Here is a 15300-nt window from a genome sequence, read left to right on the forward strand (position 1 = left end):
CAAAGTACGTGACCTCGTCGTCACGTTGAGGCGCACGGGCATCGTGTGGCCGCGCGGAGCCGGTCCCACTGAGAAGCGCGGGGTATGGAATTGTGCGCGATATCACGCGGCGCTCCGAAATTTTGTAGCGAACTAAATCTTCGCGCGCCAACGGCCTGTCGCGTAACTGACAGCCAAAGTGGGACAAGCCCAAGACCCTGGTGCGACGCAACGTCTCACCTCAACAGCAGCAGAAGCAGGTAAACGATCGCCGAGCTCGGCCGGGGCTCACGGCCGTTGCGGATTCGATCCGCCCCCACTGCTACTCCCAGTGCGGGGCCAAGAAAATTGAAGATAGACACAAATGTTGGAGTATCTCAGCGGGAGAGAAGCAATGGTTGACTCATCTCTGGAGAGAAGCAATGGATGACGTTTCGGGTCAAGACCCTTCTTCCAGACTGAAGAAGAGTCTCGACACTAAACATCACCCATTGCTTCTCTCCAGAGATGCTGCCAGTCCCGCTGAGTTACTCCAGCATTTTGTGTACATCTTCAAATGACGTCACGCGCTCCAGACGGCTGTGCGGGCGCATTAAGTCGTGCACGTCCTTCGCGGGACCGTCGCGCCTCAACGCAACCACGAGGTCGCGTAATTAGCGCGCCAAGGACAGGGGCTTTAGTGTGCAGGGATTGGGGTTGAAGCGGACTCGGTGTGCCAAAGGGTCTGATTCCGCACTATATCACTAAACTAAAATGAGACAATATGTACTGGCATTTGGAAGAAGCCAGAACCGCCAAGCAAAGATTAGTTCATTTAAGAATTACTGCCACCGACAATATTTTCCAAAAGTACACCAAGGGGGCCAAAACTTTTCATTTCCCCTGCATTTGTTTCCAATGTTCTCATGTAATGGAAACTGATATTGCCTAATAATGCAGTAACATGGAGTTTCTGAGTTGGTTTAGTAGATGCCAAAATTTGTCTGTCACTTTCTGTATTTCCTCTTCCAAGCCTAGTGGTGCAGTGGCCAGTTATAATTTTTAATATTACATTCGAACATTTGAACACGAAATCCATTGAAAGAAACACACTTCTCAAGTCATCCTTCATTACATCTGATGTGGAGTTCACTCTTAAGAAAATAACCCATCAATTCTCTCAGCTGGCGACACATTGGATATGCATTTTCACTCTTTATTGTAACTTGCAAATGGTTATCTTTTAGTGACCATTGAAACAAATGCAATTCAATTCAATTCAATTCAATTCAATTTATTGTCATTTGGACCCCTTGAGGTCCAAACGAAATGCCGTTTCTGCAGCCATACATTACAAACAAATAGACCCAAGACACAACATAATTTACATAAACATCCATCACATTGCTGTGATGGAAGGCCAAAAAAACTTCTCTCTCCACTGCACTCTCCCCCCCGATGTCAGAGTCAAAGTCAAAGCCCCCGGCGGGCGATGGCGATTGTCCCGTGGCCATTAGAGGCACGCCGGGTGATGCAAGGTCGTTCAAAAACATATAGTACAACTGGGGCAGCACAGAGGCGCAGCGGTAGAGTTCCTGCCTTATAGAGAGAGACCCGGGTTCAATCCTGACTACGGGTGCAGTCTGTACGAAGTTTATACGTTCTCCCTGTGACCATGTGGGTTTCCTTTGTGTGCTCTAGTTTCCTCCCACACTCCAAAGACCTACATGAATTGGCTTTGGAAAAAATTGAAATTTGTCCCAAAGTGTGTAGGATGGTGCTAGTGTTTGGGGCTGATCGCTGGTTGGTGTGGACTCCGTGGGCAGAAGAGCCCGTTTCGGCGATGTATGTCTAAAGTCTAACCAAAGCCAAGATAGACGAGGCTGAGCGATGCAAATAAACCAGGAGTGGAGAGAGCTCCACACACGTTCAGGGGATTTCAAACAACAATGACAAAGTTTAATCAATTCTATTAATTATTGCACTATAAAATTAATCTAGTTCTACAAGCCAAATGACCTTGATTCTGCGTCACTCCACCCCAATTAACCCCCACTATTGTGGTCACTAACCACCAGTGCATCAATAATTCAAAATTTACAACATTCAACTTTGTATTTAAATGTATTCATCTTTCTGACCTCTGTGACCTCCTCTAGCCCTACAATATTTTTTACTCCTGTCACACATACAGACCATTGTACCCTCCAATCCATCGTAGGAAACACGTCTTCAGCTGTCTGACACCTACCCTCTGAAGAAGGGTCTCGACCCGAAACATCACCCATTCCTTCTCTCCAGATATGCTGCCTGACTTGCTGAGTTACTCCAGCATTTTGTGTCCACCTACACTCTTCCCTCTTTTATCTCCTCGATTTACTTTTAGACATTATTTTGGCACCTTTTAAAGACAGTTCAAAGAATATGAAATTGGCATTGTACTACACAGTAAACAACATCCATAGTTAAGGAAGATAAACAAAACAGCTAACACAGTTCACACGCTCTGGCTTTTTCACTATCAACTATGGGAATTGCAAAAATGCTTCAAGTTGTAACTGTTCTGATTAAATGCTAAGACAAGCATTCTCTTAAGGATAAAGAAAATGTTACAGACATTGTACAACCAAAGAATATTTTGCAGTCCTGCCAGAGACCTTGTAAAAACTCGTCATGTAGTTTGATGTTTTTTTAAGAAAATCTTGGATTTAAACCAAAACTTAAAAAACATGTTTCAGGCAGAACTAGGGGAAGCAATTATGATGTTGAAGACATTAGGAGATGTTATATTTGAGAATGAAAGTCCTGTTATATAAACAAAATAATCAAGTTAATCACAAAACTCCAAATGTCAAGTTACTTTTTTGCTTCAGACTTTCAAGATTCAGTCTCAAAGGTATAAAATCTCAGGCTCCAGCTGCCCATCACATGCGATGCTTTACCACTGATAGGAATGGCAACTTGTGATGCCCAATGTCACCTTTATTTAGCCGTGCACTGATATGCAACACAATTCTCGTCTATCCTAACATTTATTTGACGAGAACATAGGTGGCATGGTTAGTATGTTTGAGGCTACACCAAAATTAGCGGTTTAGAGGACAGTGAAGGTTGTCTCAGGTTACAACAGGGTATAGATCAACTGGTAAAGTGGCCATGGGAAAGGCTGTTGGAATTTAATTCAGCCAAGTGTAAAGTGACACAATTTGCGAATTTAAACAGTGAACGGCAGGGGTCTGGGGAGTATTGTTGAACAGAGACCTTGAGGTTCAAGTACACAGTTTCCTGAAGGTGGTGATGCCGGTGGACAAGCTGGTGAAGAAAGCACAAGGTATGCCAGCCTTCATAGGATGGGGCATCAAGGTTTCAAGGTTCAAGGTCAGTTTATTGTCACATGTACCACGTTACAGCTACTGTGCCCTCCATAATGTTTGGGACAAAGGTCCATCATTTATTTATTTGCCTCTGTACTCCACAATTTGAGATATGTAATAGAATAAAAATCACATGTGGTTAAAGTGCACATTATCAGATTTGAATAAAGGCCATTTTTATACAATTTGGTTTCATCATGTAGAAATTACAGCTGTGTTTATACATAGTCCCCCCCATTTCAGGGCACCATAATGTTTGGGACACATGGCTTCAAATGTGTTTGTAATTGCTCAGGTGTGTTTAATTGCCTCCTTAATGCAGGTATAAGAGACCTCTCAGCACCTAGTCTTTCCTCCAGTCTTTCCATCACCTTTGGAAAGTTTTTATTGCTGTTTATGAACATGACGATCAAAAGGTTGTGCCAATGAAAGTCAAAGAAGCCATTATGAGACTGAGGAACAAGAATAAAACTGTTAGAGTCAAACATTAGGCTTACCAAAATCAACTGTTTGGAACATCATTAAGAAGAAAGAGAGCACTGGTGAGCTTACTAATCGCAAAGGGACTGGCAGGCCAAGGAAGACCTCCACAGCTGATGACAGAAGAATTCTCTCTATATAATAAAGAAAAATCCACAAACCTGTCTGACAGATCAGAAACACTCTTCATGAGTCAGGTGTGGATTTGTCAATGACCACTGTCCGCAGAAGACTTCATGAACAGAAATACAGAGGCTACACTGCAAGATGCAAACCACTGGTTAGCCGCAAAAATAGGATGGCCGGGCTACAGTTTGCCAAGAAGTACTTAAAAGAGCAACCACAGTTCTGGAAAATGTTCTTGTGGACAGAGGAGACGAAGATTAACTTATATCAGAGTGATGGCAAGAGCAAAGTATGGAGGAGAGAAGAAACTGCCCAAGATCCAAAGCATACCACCTCATCTGTGAAACACGGTGGTGGGGGTGTTATGGCCTGGGCATGTATGGCTGCTTAAGGTACTGGCTCACTTATCTTCATTGATGATACAACTGCTGATGGCAGTAACATAATGAATTCTGAAGTGTACGGATACATCCTATGTGCACGTTCAAACAAATGCCTCAAAACTTGGCCGGCGGTTCATTCTACAGCAAGACAATGATCCCAAAAGACTGCTAAAGCAACATCGGAGTTTTTCAAAGCTAAAAATTGGTAAATTCTTGAGTGGCCAAGTCAATCACCCAATCTGCACCCAATTGAGCATGCCTTTTATATGCTGAAGAGAAAACTAAAGGGGACTAGTCCCCAAAACAAGCATAAGCTAAAGATGGCTGCAATACAGGCTTGACAGAGCATCGCCAGAGAAGCCACCCAGCAACTGGTGATGTCCATGAATTGCAGACTTCAAGCAGTCATTGCATGCAAAGGATATGCAACAAAATACTGAACATGACTACTTTCATTTACATGACATTGCTATGTCCCAAACATCGTGGTGCCCTAAAATAGGGGTACTATGTATAAACACTGCTGTAATTTCTACATGGTGAAACCAAAATGTGTAAAAATGGCCTTTATTAAAATCTGACAATGTGCACTTTAACCACATGAGATTTTTTTCTATTACAACTCTCAAATTGTGTAGTACAGAGGCAAATAAATAAATGATGGGTCTTTGTCCCAAACATTATGGAGGGCATTGTATACTGGACATTGGCGAGATAACTGGAATATTGTGCACATCTTTGGTCACCATGCCATATGAAGGATGTAATTCAGCTAGTCATAGAAACATAGAAATTAGGTGCAGGAGTATGCCATTCGGCCCTTCGAGCCTGTACCGCCATTCAATATGATCATGGCTGATCATCCAACTCAGTATCCCGTACCTGCCTTCTCTCCATACCCTTTGATCCCCTTAGCCACAAGGGCCACATCTAACTCCCTCTTAAATATAGCCAATGAACTGGCCTCGACTACCCTCTGTGGCAGAGAGTTCCAGAGATTCACCACTCTCTGTGTGAAAAAAGTTCTTCTCATCTCGGTTTTAAAGGATTTCCCCCTTATCCTTAAGCTGTGACCCCTTGTCCTGGACTTCCCCAACATCGGGAGCAATCTTCCTGCATCTAGCCTGTCCAACCCCTTAAGAATTTTATAAGTTTCTATAAGATCCCCTCTCAATCTCCTAAATTCTAGAGAGTATAAACCAAGTCTATCCAGTCTTTCTTCATAAGACAGTCCTGACATCCCAGGAATCAATCTGGTGAACCTTCTCTGCACTCCCTCTAGGGCAATAATGTCCTTCCTCAGATTTGGAGACCAAAACTGTACGCAATACTCCAGATGTGGTCTCACCAAGACCCTGTACAACTGCAGTAGAACCTCCCTGCTCCTATACTCAAATCCTTTTGCTATGAAAGCTAACATACCATTCGCTTTCTTCACTGCCTGCTGCACCTGCATGCCTACTTTCAATGACTGGTGTACCATGACACCCAGGTCTCGCTGCATCTCCCCTTTTCCTAGTCGGCCACCATTTAGATAATAGTCTGCTTTCCTGTTTTTGCCACCAAAGTGGATAACCTCACATTTATCCACATTATACTGCATCTGCCAAACATTTGCCCACTCACCCAGCCTATCCAAGTCACCTTGCAGTCTCCTAGCATCCTCCTCACAGCTAACACTGCCCCCCAGCTTAGTGTCATCCGCAAACCTGGAGATATTGCCTTCAATTCCCTCATCCAGATCATTAATATATATTGTAAATAGCTGGGGTCCCAGCACTGAGCCTTGCGGTACCCCACTAGTCACTGCCTGCCATTGTGAAAAGGACCCGTTTACTCCTACTCTTTGCTTCCTGCTTGCCAGCCAGTTCTCTATCCACATCAATACTGAACCCCCAATGCCGTGTGCTTTAAGTTTGTATACTAATCTCTTATGTGGGACCTTGTAGAAAGCCTTCTGGAAGTCCAGATACACCACATCCACTGGTTCTCCCCTATCCACGCTACTAGTTACATCCTCGAAAAATTCTATAAGATTCGTCAGACATGATTTACCTTTTGTAAATCCATGCTGACTTTGTCCAATGATTTCACCACTTCCCAAATGTGCTGCTATCCCATCTTTAATAACTGACTCTAGTAGTTTCCCCACTACCGATGTTAGACTAACTGGTCTGTAATTCCCCATTTTCTCTCTCCCTCCCTTCTTAAAAAGTGGGGTTACGTTTGCTACTCGCCAATCCTCAGGAACTACTCCAGAATCTAAAGAGTTTTGAAAGATTATTACTAATGCATCCACTATTTCTGGAGCTACTTCCTTAAGTACTCTGGGATGCAGCCTATCTGGCCCTGGGGATTTATCGGCCTTTAATCCATTCAATTTACCCAACACCACTTCCCGGCTAACCTGGATTTCACTCAATTCCTCCAACTCCTTTGACCCGCGGTCCCCTGCTATTTCCGGCAGATTATTTATGTCTTCCTTAGTGAAGACGGAACCAAAGTAGTTATTCAATTGGTCCGCCATATCCTTGTTCCCCATGATCAACTCACCTGTTTCTGAGTCGGTGCAGAAAAGATTCACAAGGGCATCAGCGAGACTAGAGGGCTTGAGTTATGACTGAATTGGGTTGGGATTGTTTCTCCTTGAGTGCAGGAGGCTTAAGGGATGACCTTCTAAAGGCTGACAAAATCATGAGGGGCATCGATAAAATGGATAGTCACAGTCTTTCCCCCCCCCCCCCCCCCAGGTAGGAGTGTGTAAAACTAGAATGCACAGGTTCAAGGTGAGATTTAAATGGGACTTGAGCAAACGGTTTTTCTAAACAAAGAATAGTAGGATTCTGGAAGAAACGGCCAAAGGAGGTGGTGGAGGCAGGAACAACATATTTAAGAAGCACCTGGACAAGTATTTGAATGACCAAGACACAGAGCATTATGGAAATTAATGGAGATGGGCACGATGGTCAGAATAGATGCAGTGGGCCGAAGGGCCTGCTTCTTTGATACACAACTCTATTGCTCTATTTTTGAATGGTTACAACATGAAGATGTTTGGTTGCAATTCCATTTGATGGTGCAATTAGCATCATGGAGTTAGACCAAAACAGCACGGAAACAGGCCATTCAGCCCACCTTGTCTATGCTGACCAAGCTGGCATTCTGGGCTAGTCCCATTTGCCTGCATTTGGCCCATATCTCATTAGCTCTTTCCTATCCATACATCTGTCCAAATGTCTTTTCATAGTTGTATTTGTATCCTCTTCTACAATTTCCTCACGCAGCTTGCTCCACTTATGGATTGCCGTCTGAGTGAAAACATTGCCTCTGAGGTCTCCCTTAATTCTCTCCCCTATCAGATCAAGTCTATGGCTACAATTTATTGCGTTCTCTACCTGGGAAAAATCATGTTTACCTTATCCATGCCCCTCGTGATTTTGTACACCTCAATAAAGTTCATACATTGCTGGGGATGGTGGTTGAGGCAGATATGGTAGTGGCATTTAAGAGACATTTGGATAGGCATATGGATATGCAGCATATAGAGGGATATTGATTACGTGCAGGCGGATAAGAGGTGGTCTTCAGACTTTAGCTGAAGGGCCTGTTCTTGTGTTCCACTGTTCTATGAACATGTACCTTACCATACTTGTACAATAAGCTCTACATGACCAATGTCCAAGTCTGGGTGTAGAATCTGATCATTGTTGACCATGCAAAGATATTAAACAAGAATTGTTATGCACCATGTTCAAATATCCCAACACCAATTCCAATTAAAACACTTGGTGTCTTAGGAACAAGATGCAAGAAATCAGGAACGATGGATGGATAAGAACATTTTTACAGAATATAAAAAAATCTCTTGACAATTTTCAAAATCAATTAACTCCTAAGAAATGTCAAGCTCAGTCCCTGGTGAATTGATTCTTAATGCTGGTTCCATTTCACACTTTATAATTCACTGATATTGAAGAGTTAATACACTTATTCACCATCTTTAAATTTAAGGTAGTTTAAACCCTTATTCCGTTTTTTTCTCTTGCTCACCGCCTTTGCAAGGTGAAGGATCAGGCATCAGATAGACAGAAAAACGCAAAGCCATGCATTTAACTGGGACTATGGCTAAGTGAATGTGATGGGTATTGATCTGACTTCAATCACATAATTCCCCAACAAAACATTAAAAGTAAAACAAATCCAGTGAGAGCAACTTTAAGCAAATGCAGTTACACAAAAGTCCTCTGTTCATTTAAACACATTAAAGGAATGGATGCACTAAAGAACAAAAACAGGTCTACAGCAGTGCTTACATAAAAGTATTGAAGAGACCATTAGTTTGTCTCAGAATTAAACATGTTCACTCTAGTTCTCTCACTCATACACACTAATCTCATCCCAGAACCTCGCCACGGTTTATACTGGCCTAACCAGGAAAGCTGATATGCACAACATTACAGGCTCAAACTGCTCAAGGATGATAAATTTAATGTCATTTGCACCAAGTTTTCCTCGGAGCCAACACACCTCTTAAATGCTCTGCAATAACATAATTACCAACAGTATTGTAGTAATTTGGCCAAGTGCAAGTGGACCAAAAGCAAGGCAAACAGAGACACTGCAGTCACGCCAGGGCTGACCTCATTTAATGTCCACGTGTATTTTATAGAAGGAATCAGTGGGCAAACTGGCATTAATAAGCATGTTTCATTGCTAGCTCCAGCTAAAACAATTTTATAGCCTGGTGATACTGAACCTTCCTTGGATATAATGTCTTAGGACGCATTAACACATGTGGTGGCACTGTGGCGCAGCGGTAGAGTTGCTGCCTTACAGCAGTAGAGTTGCTGCCTTACAGCGCCAGAAATCCTGGTTCAATCATGACTAGGGGTGCTGGCTGTACGGAGTTTGTACGTTCTCCGTGACCGCATGGGTTTTCCCCGGGTGCTCTGGTTCCCCAAAACATTCCAAAGACGTACAGGTTTGTAGGTTAATTGGCCTCTGTAAATTGTCCCTGTTGCATAGAACAGTTCTAGTGTTCAGGGTGATCGCTGGTCAGTGTGGACTCGGTGGGTCATGGGGCCATTTTCTTCGATCTTTCTCTAAAGTCTAAAAACTTTAATATCTTTCTATGGAGATTGTTCTTCATATATAAGTCCAGATGTAGGTGCATTTGTCTATTGCATAATATACAACTTCATCACTGTCCACGTGCTCATACTTCACGGCACTGTCATTGCATAATAAACAAGAGTGGGAAACTTAGCAGATGTTTCTCTCTGGGTTAGTCCAGTACTGATATAAGCCGGGGCAAAATTAGTTAACACTGCTTCATTTTCAATAAATATGCAAACTGTGCTAATCACAACCACCAAACAACCAAATGATAGGATATGAGATTGCACAGTGCTCTCTTAGTACAAGGATTTTTTGGCCAAATTCTGAAAAAAGAAACAGCCAACCGGCTGAGCCCATCGTCTTCTGATTTCAAGCTCGACATCGATCACTGAATCAAAGCCAAAGCTCTAATATTAAAAATATCAGACATTATGCAGCTCCTGACTTTCCAACACATGCACCTATTGAACTAAACAGCTCCCAAGAGATCAAAAACTATGATGGTTTTTTAATCAACCCCACAAGTAGGGCAAACACCTTTTTAAACTTCAGAATAAAAAATGTTTTAGACCTATCAATCCTCGAAGGTACAAGGCCAAATTTGAGGCTTAGACAGCAACCATTTTTTTCAAAAAGTCTGGATATCTTAATTATAGGATTGAGATAAAAAAAACATTAAGATTATTCAGCACCTATCTGTACACGCTGAGAAAATGTTCAAATATACAGATGCATGCACCAAAACGGAAATATTAGATTAGACCATTAGACCGATATCATTGGACCACTGGATGCTTAGCAATGAATACAAACAAAGTCTGAAAAAGGGTCCAGATCCAAAACATCACATGTTCATGTCCTCCAGAGATGTTGCCTGACCTGCTGAGTTACTCCCGCACTTTGTATTTAACTTAAACACAGTTGCTACCTTAAAGTGATTATAAAAGTTTCATATCCCAAAGAAAATTGTCATCCAAATCCCAAAGTAAAATGCTAACATTTCTTTCTTGATTCCACAAATTGTCACTTACATTTCACGCTGGAGAATAAGCAAGTGAAAGGATTTGAACAACTCCACCACTAGCTAGAACATTATCTTACTTTATATTGACTGTTGTCATCAGTTTGAAGGTGCTCACATCTAATCCATAAATCTCAGCAATTACTCTCCTGACTCTAGAAAGCAAGGAAGTCTTCAAAATCAACAATTACTGTTAGCAAAAAGTGTTATTTTCTGCTAAATGGTGGCGCAGGAGCTTTTCCTGTCCCCATTCTCTCTTCAAACTGTCAAATTAAACTGAGTGCATCATCCCAAGTAGTAATAAAAGAATAGAGTAGAACAGTGTTAAGCTGTACTCCAACACTTATCAAACATGATGCTGACACAATAGCGAATACATTGAAAGCTGCATCAGTTTCTTTGAAAATATCAGAAAAAACTGCATTTACATTGTAGCTTTAATGCAATAATCCAAATATTGAGCTCGGAATTTACAGCTTTAAAAACACATATCTAATAGGTAATCTCAGAACCATACAAAATTCTGAGAGTGATTTACTGCCACATACCTAGGACATTCCTATTGCTATTGTCTGTTACTATTGTAAAGCGACTTTGAGTCTTAGAAAAGCGCTATAAAAATTAAATGTATTATTATTATTATTATTATTCCCTCTGGTTGAAGAATTTGGAACAAGGGATCTGAGGCTTAAGACAAGAGTTGACCCACTTATTGCACGATGCCACAGATTGTCAGTTGCATTTCATACTAGAGTGGCCAAGTGAAAGGATTTGTACAGTCTAGAAGAAAATTTCAATTTTGTGAATGCTTAAAATTCTCAAACCTGGAGGCCTGTGCATGTTCACTTATGGGTTAGATTAAGCTAGTGGTACTTTAACTGCACGCCATTCACTGACTATATTTTGTATCCAAAGAGGAAACCAAGAGATACATGAATCATGTTTAAGAAGGAACTGCAGATGCTGGAAAATCGAAGGTAGGCAAAAATACTGGAGAAGCTCAGCGGGTGAGGCAGCATCTATGGAGCAAAGGAAATAGGCAACGTTTCAGGCCAAAAACCTTCTTCAGACTGATGAGGTCAGACAGTCTGAAGAAGGGTTTTGGCCCGAAACGTTGCCTATTTCCTTTGCTCCAAAGATACATGAATCAGATGGAAATGTGGAGCAAGTTAGAGAGTCAACTATGAGCTTACCAAATGGCTCAGCAAACTCAAGGATTCATGAGGGCTATTCTTGTTTCCATTCCTTAATTCTTACAGCCAAGTGAAGCCCTTCAAGCAAGTTCTGGCATTCAAATAGATCACAGTTGACAATTCTTCTGCTGGTAGACATAAAGTGCTGGAGTAATTCAGCGGGTCAGGCAGCATATCTGGATATAGAGGATAGGTGACGTTCAGGTCAGGACCCTTGTCTAAGAGGGGTCCCAACCCAAAACATCACCTATCCTTTATCTCCGGAAATGCTGCCTATCCCGCTGAGTTACTCCAGCACTTTGTGTCTATCTTTGATATAAACCAGCATCTGCAATTCTTTGTTGCCTTTGTGTAATATGTTCCAAACTTTACTGTGCACCATGGACTTAATTGAGGGTAATGTAGAAATGCATGTCAGACACCACTGGGCCATATCCCTGCAGTTTACCCGACTGTGAATATACGATACGATAGAACTTCATTTATCCCAGGAGGGAAATTAATCTGCCAACAGTTATAAAACACAAAATACATGAAATTAAAGTGACGAGTGGAAAGGATCGGGGATGTGCAAAGAATGGGGAGGAGGGGTCTACACCATGACAGAAGGGGGAGGAGTTGTACAGTTTGATAGCCACAGGGAAGAAGGATCTCCAGTTGCATTCTGTACTGCATATACTGTAGATCAATAGATCATGATCCATTAGTGGTAAAAGAACAAAACAATGCTGTTTCTATACATTGTGAGATGATTAGCAATGAGGTACTCAACAAGGGACAAATGCCAGCACTTGCTTGAAAAAAAAGTACAACTCTGTTTACTATCAGATCCTCCCAAGTGGACTCATTCTGATTAATAAATGTTTCACGACCAAATAATTACAACAGAGAACCGTTTCTAAGAAATCAAAGCAATATATTTCAAGCCTCAATGTGCATACTTCTTCATTGCCCACAAATCCAGCAGGCCATCAAGTTAAACGAGTGTTGTGAATATAAGATAAGAGAAAAAATGCAAAAACTGAACAGATTGATTCCCATCTCCTGATTATTGCACTGATAAAAAAAGAAGACATGGGCACAATGGCCTCTTTCTGTGTTGGGTATAACAACAAAAACACTGCCTTATGCTGAATCTCCTAACCAGTTGAGATGCAACTAGTTGACTGCAGAACTACACAAAAAACAGACATAGGGCCGACCAGACTTACAAAATGTTGCTTCCAAGTTATGAAGAACTTAACTCCAAATTGTTTCATTGCTGTGTCCTGACATTTTGCAGAAAAGGACACTGGACTTGCATCAGTTTTGGCCTAATTTTAAAAAAAGATGTATGATAGTATCCCTTCTTAAATAGAGAGTGTTCAGATAAGAAATTTTATAATTAATGAAGTTACAGGCCAATGAACTTGCTTTTTTCTCTCTCTCTCGATTCCCAGAATCACTGGGTTTTCAGTCTATGACTATAAACAATAGACCTCATATATAAATAGACTGGACGATAGGATGCTCATTAAATGGGACTGCTTTTGAAAATAAACAGAGATTCAGACCCTGGAATGCAACACACCGGACACATGCATTGACAGAGGACTTTACATAGTAAAAGTCCTTCACAGTCAATGGGATACACTTGATTCAGCCTAAAATCTTAAATTATACCAGACATGAAAGTGCAATAGAACATAGAACAGCACAGGAACAGGCCATTCGCCTCACAAGGCTTGCGACGAACATGATGCCAAGTTAAATTAATTCCTTCTACTTGCACATGATCTATATCCTCCCATTCCCTGCATATCCATCTGTCTAAATTCCTCTTAAAATGCCATTATCGTATTTGCTTCTACCAACTCCCATGACTACATGCTTGAAGCACCCACCACAAAAGCCCCATACATCTTCTTTAAACCCTCCTCTCACCTTAAAGCTATGGACTGTATCCTTTGACATTTCCACCCTGGGAAAAAGATTCTGGCTGTCTGTCCTATCTGTGTCTCGCATGATTTTGATAATAATTAAGTACAAAATCCTACAAAATTCTGCTGTTATAATTGTAGAACCCTCTAACCAATATTAATTAGCTTTTTGTTGACTTTTGTATGCAACACTAGTATTGTTGGCTACCCAGACATTGAAAACCCAGTGATTGAAATTGACATAACTTAAATGGCCACATTCAGACCAGGTAAACACTGAGGGTTTTGTGGCGATAGAGCTCTCAGTACGGCTGTCAGGCAAGTTCAAAAATTCTGACCAGGCAACAGCAAAAGAATGGCGATAATTTTCCAAGTCAAAATGGTACGCGTAACTCAGAGGATAAATGGCAAGTGGTGGCACTCTTATGTTGTTTCTTCAAAGCAATTTTGTACGTGGGCCTGGCCATTTCAGTGGGCGGTTGAGAGTCAACCACTTTGTTCCAGCTCTGGTGGCATTTAACATCAGAACGGGTAGCATGGTGATGTAACAGTAGAGTTGCTGCCTCAACCAGACCCGGGTTGGATCCTGAGTTGTACGTTCTCCATGTGTCCGCGTGTGTAGGATAGTATTAGTGTGCGGGTTCGCTGGTGGGAGCGGATTCGGTGAGCCGAAGGGCCTGTTTTCACTCTGTATCTAAACTAAACAGGGAAAATAGGAAATTGTCTTCCAAAAATCCAATGGGTATGAATGACAATCAGTAGGTTCAGATTGACCATTATTAACCTTTTTGCCTCAGAATAAATAATCCAGTAATTTTCACACACCACAGTATTCATGTATTTCAGGCAGCATTGAGAAAAATAAAGGACTTCCAAGAAAGATCCATAAAATAAAAGTTTTCAATTAACCTTCAATTAGAAAAGTAAATACCAATACTTACACATGACTGAATCTGCCAGTGCCTTAACGGTATTATGCCATTTTCTACTGGTGCATTCTGTCAACAGTAACAATACATTAGTTTTACAAGTAGCATTTCAAACTTAAGCAAAATTACAGGATTGCAATTACAAGTGGACATGAAACAAGATCTCTGTAGCTAAAAGAAATACCTAATTCATAATGTTTTTTTGGCTTTGGTAAGTATTTGGTTTCATTGCTAGCTTTTAACTAGTATAGGTTAACAATAAGGTTGAAGTTCATCATAAAGCACACTAGCACCACCCAGGCACAGAACCTCAGCACTACATAAATTCCAGCAGAACCACGGTTCTTTTCCAGTTCTTATGTGACACGTCCAAACCGCACATTTTCTTCAGGTATTAAAGGCATTTCAGATCAATATATTGAAAACAAATTAAGAAATCTTAAAACCCACAAAATTAAGATCATTATTATGGAATTGAATAGAATTAAAATTGTGATAAAATTACATTCTATAAAGTAATTCTGATGTTCCACTTACTTCTCAGATTTAGAATCTTTTCATATTAATTGTATTAAATGATTCTTTCTGGTCATGTTAAAATAGCATTTTTGCAAATGACAGGAGTGCTTAATCAACGGGACGGCACAGTGGCTCAGCAGTAGAGTTGCTGCCTTACAACGCCAGAGTCCCGGGGTTAATCCTGACTACGGGTGCTGTCTGCACGGAGTTTCTACGTTCTCCCTGTGATCTGTGGGTGCTCAGGTTCCCTCCCACACTCTAAAGACGTACTGGTTTGTAA

The 15300-nt window shown here is 41.3% G+C and overlaps 1 protein-coding gene across 3 annotated transcripts in view; it reads right to left on the reverse strand.

Moving 5' to 3' along the window:
* The window catches only part of rara (retinoic acid receptor alpha), a 541920-nt gene that overhangs the window by 505991 nt on the left and 20629 nt on the right, over window positions 1–15300 (reverse strand). For all 3 annotated transcript variants that reach the window (XM_033035045.1, XM_033035043.1, XM_033035044.1), the window contains exon 3: window positions 14514–14570. The gene's annotated coding sequence lies outside the window, so the exon portion shown is untranslated. The remainder of the gene's footprint in view (window positions 1–14513; window positions 14571–15300) is intronic.

The sequence above is a fragment of the Amblyraja radiata genome, chromosome 16 (genome assembly GCF_010909765.2).
Source record: "Amblyraja radiata isolate CabotCenter1 chromosome 16, sAmbRad1.1.pri, whole genome shotgun sequence".
Taxonomy (NCBI): domain Eukaryota; kingdom Metazoa; phylum Chordata; class Chondrichthyes; order Rajiformes; family Rajidae; genus Amblyraja; species Amblyraja radiata.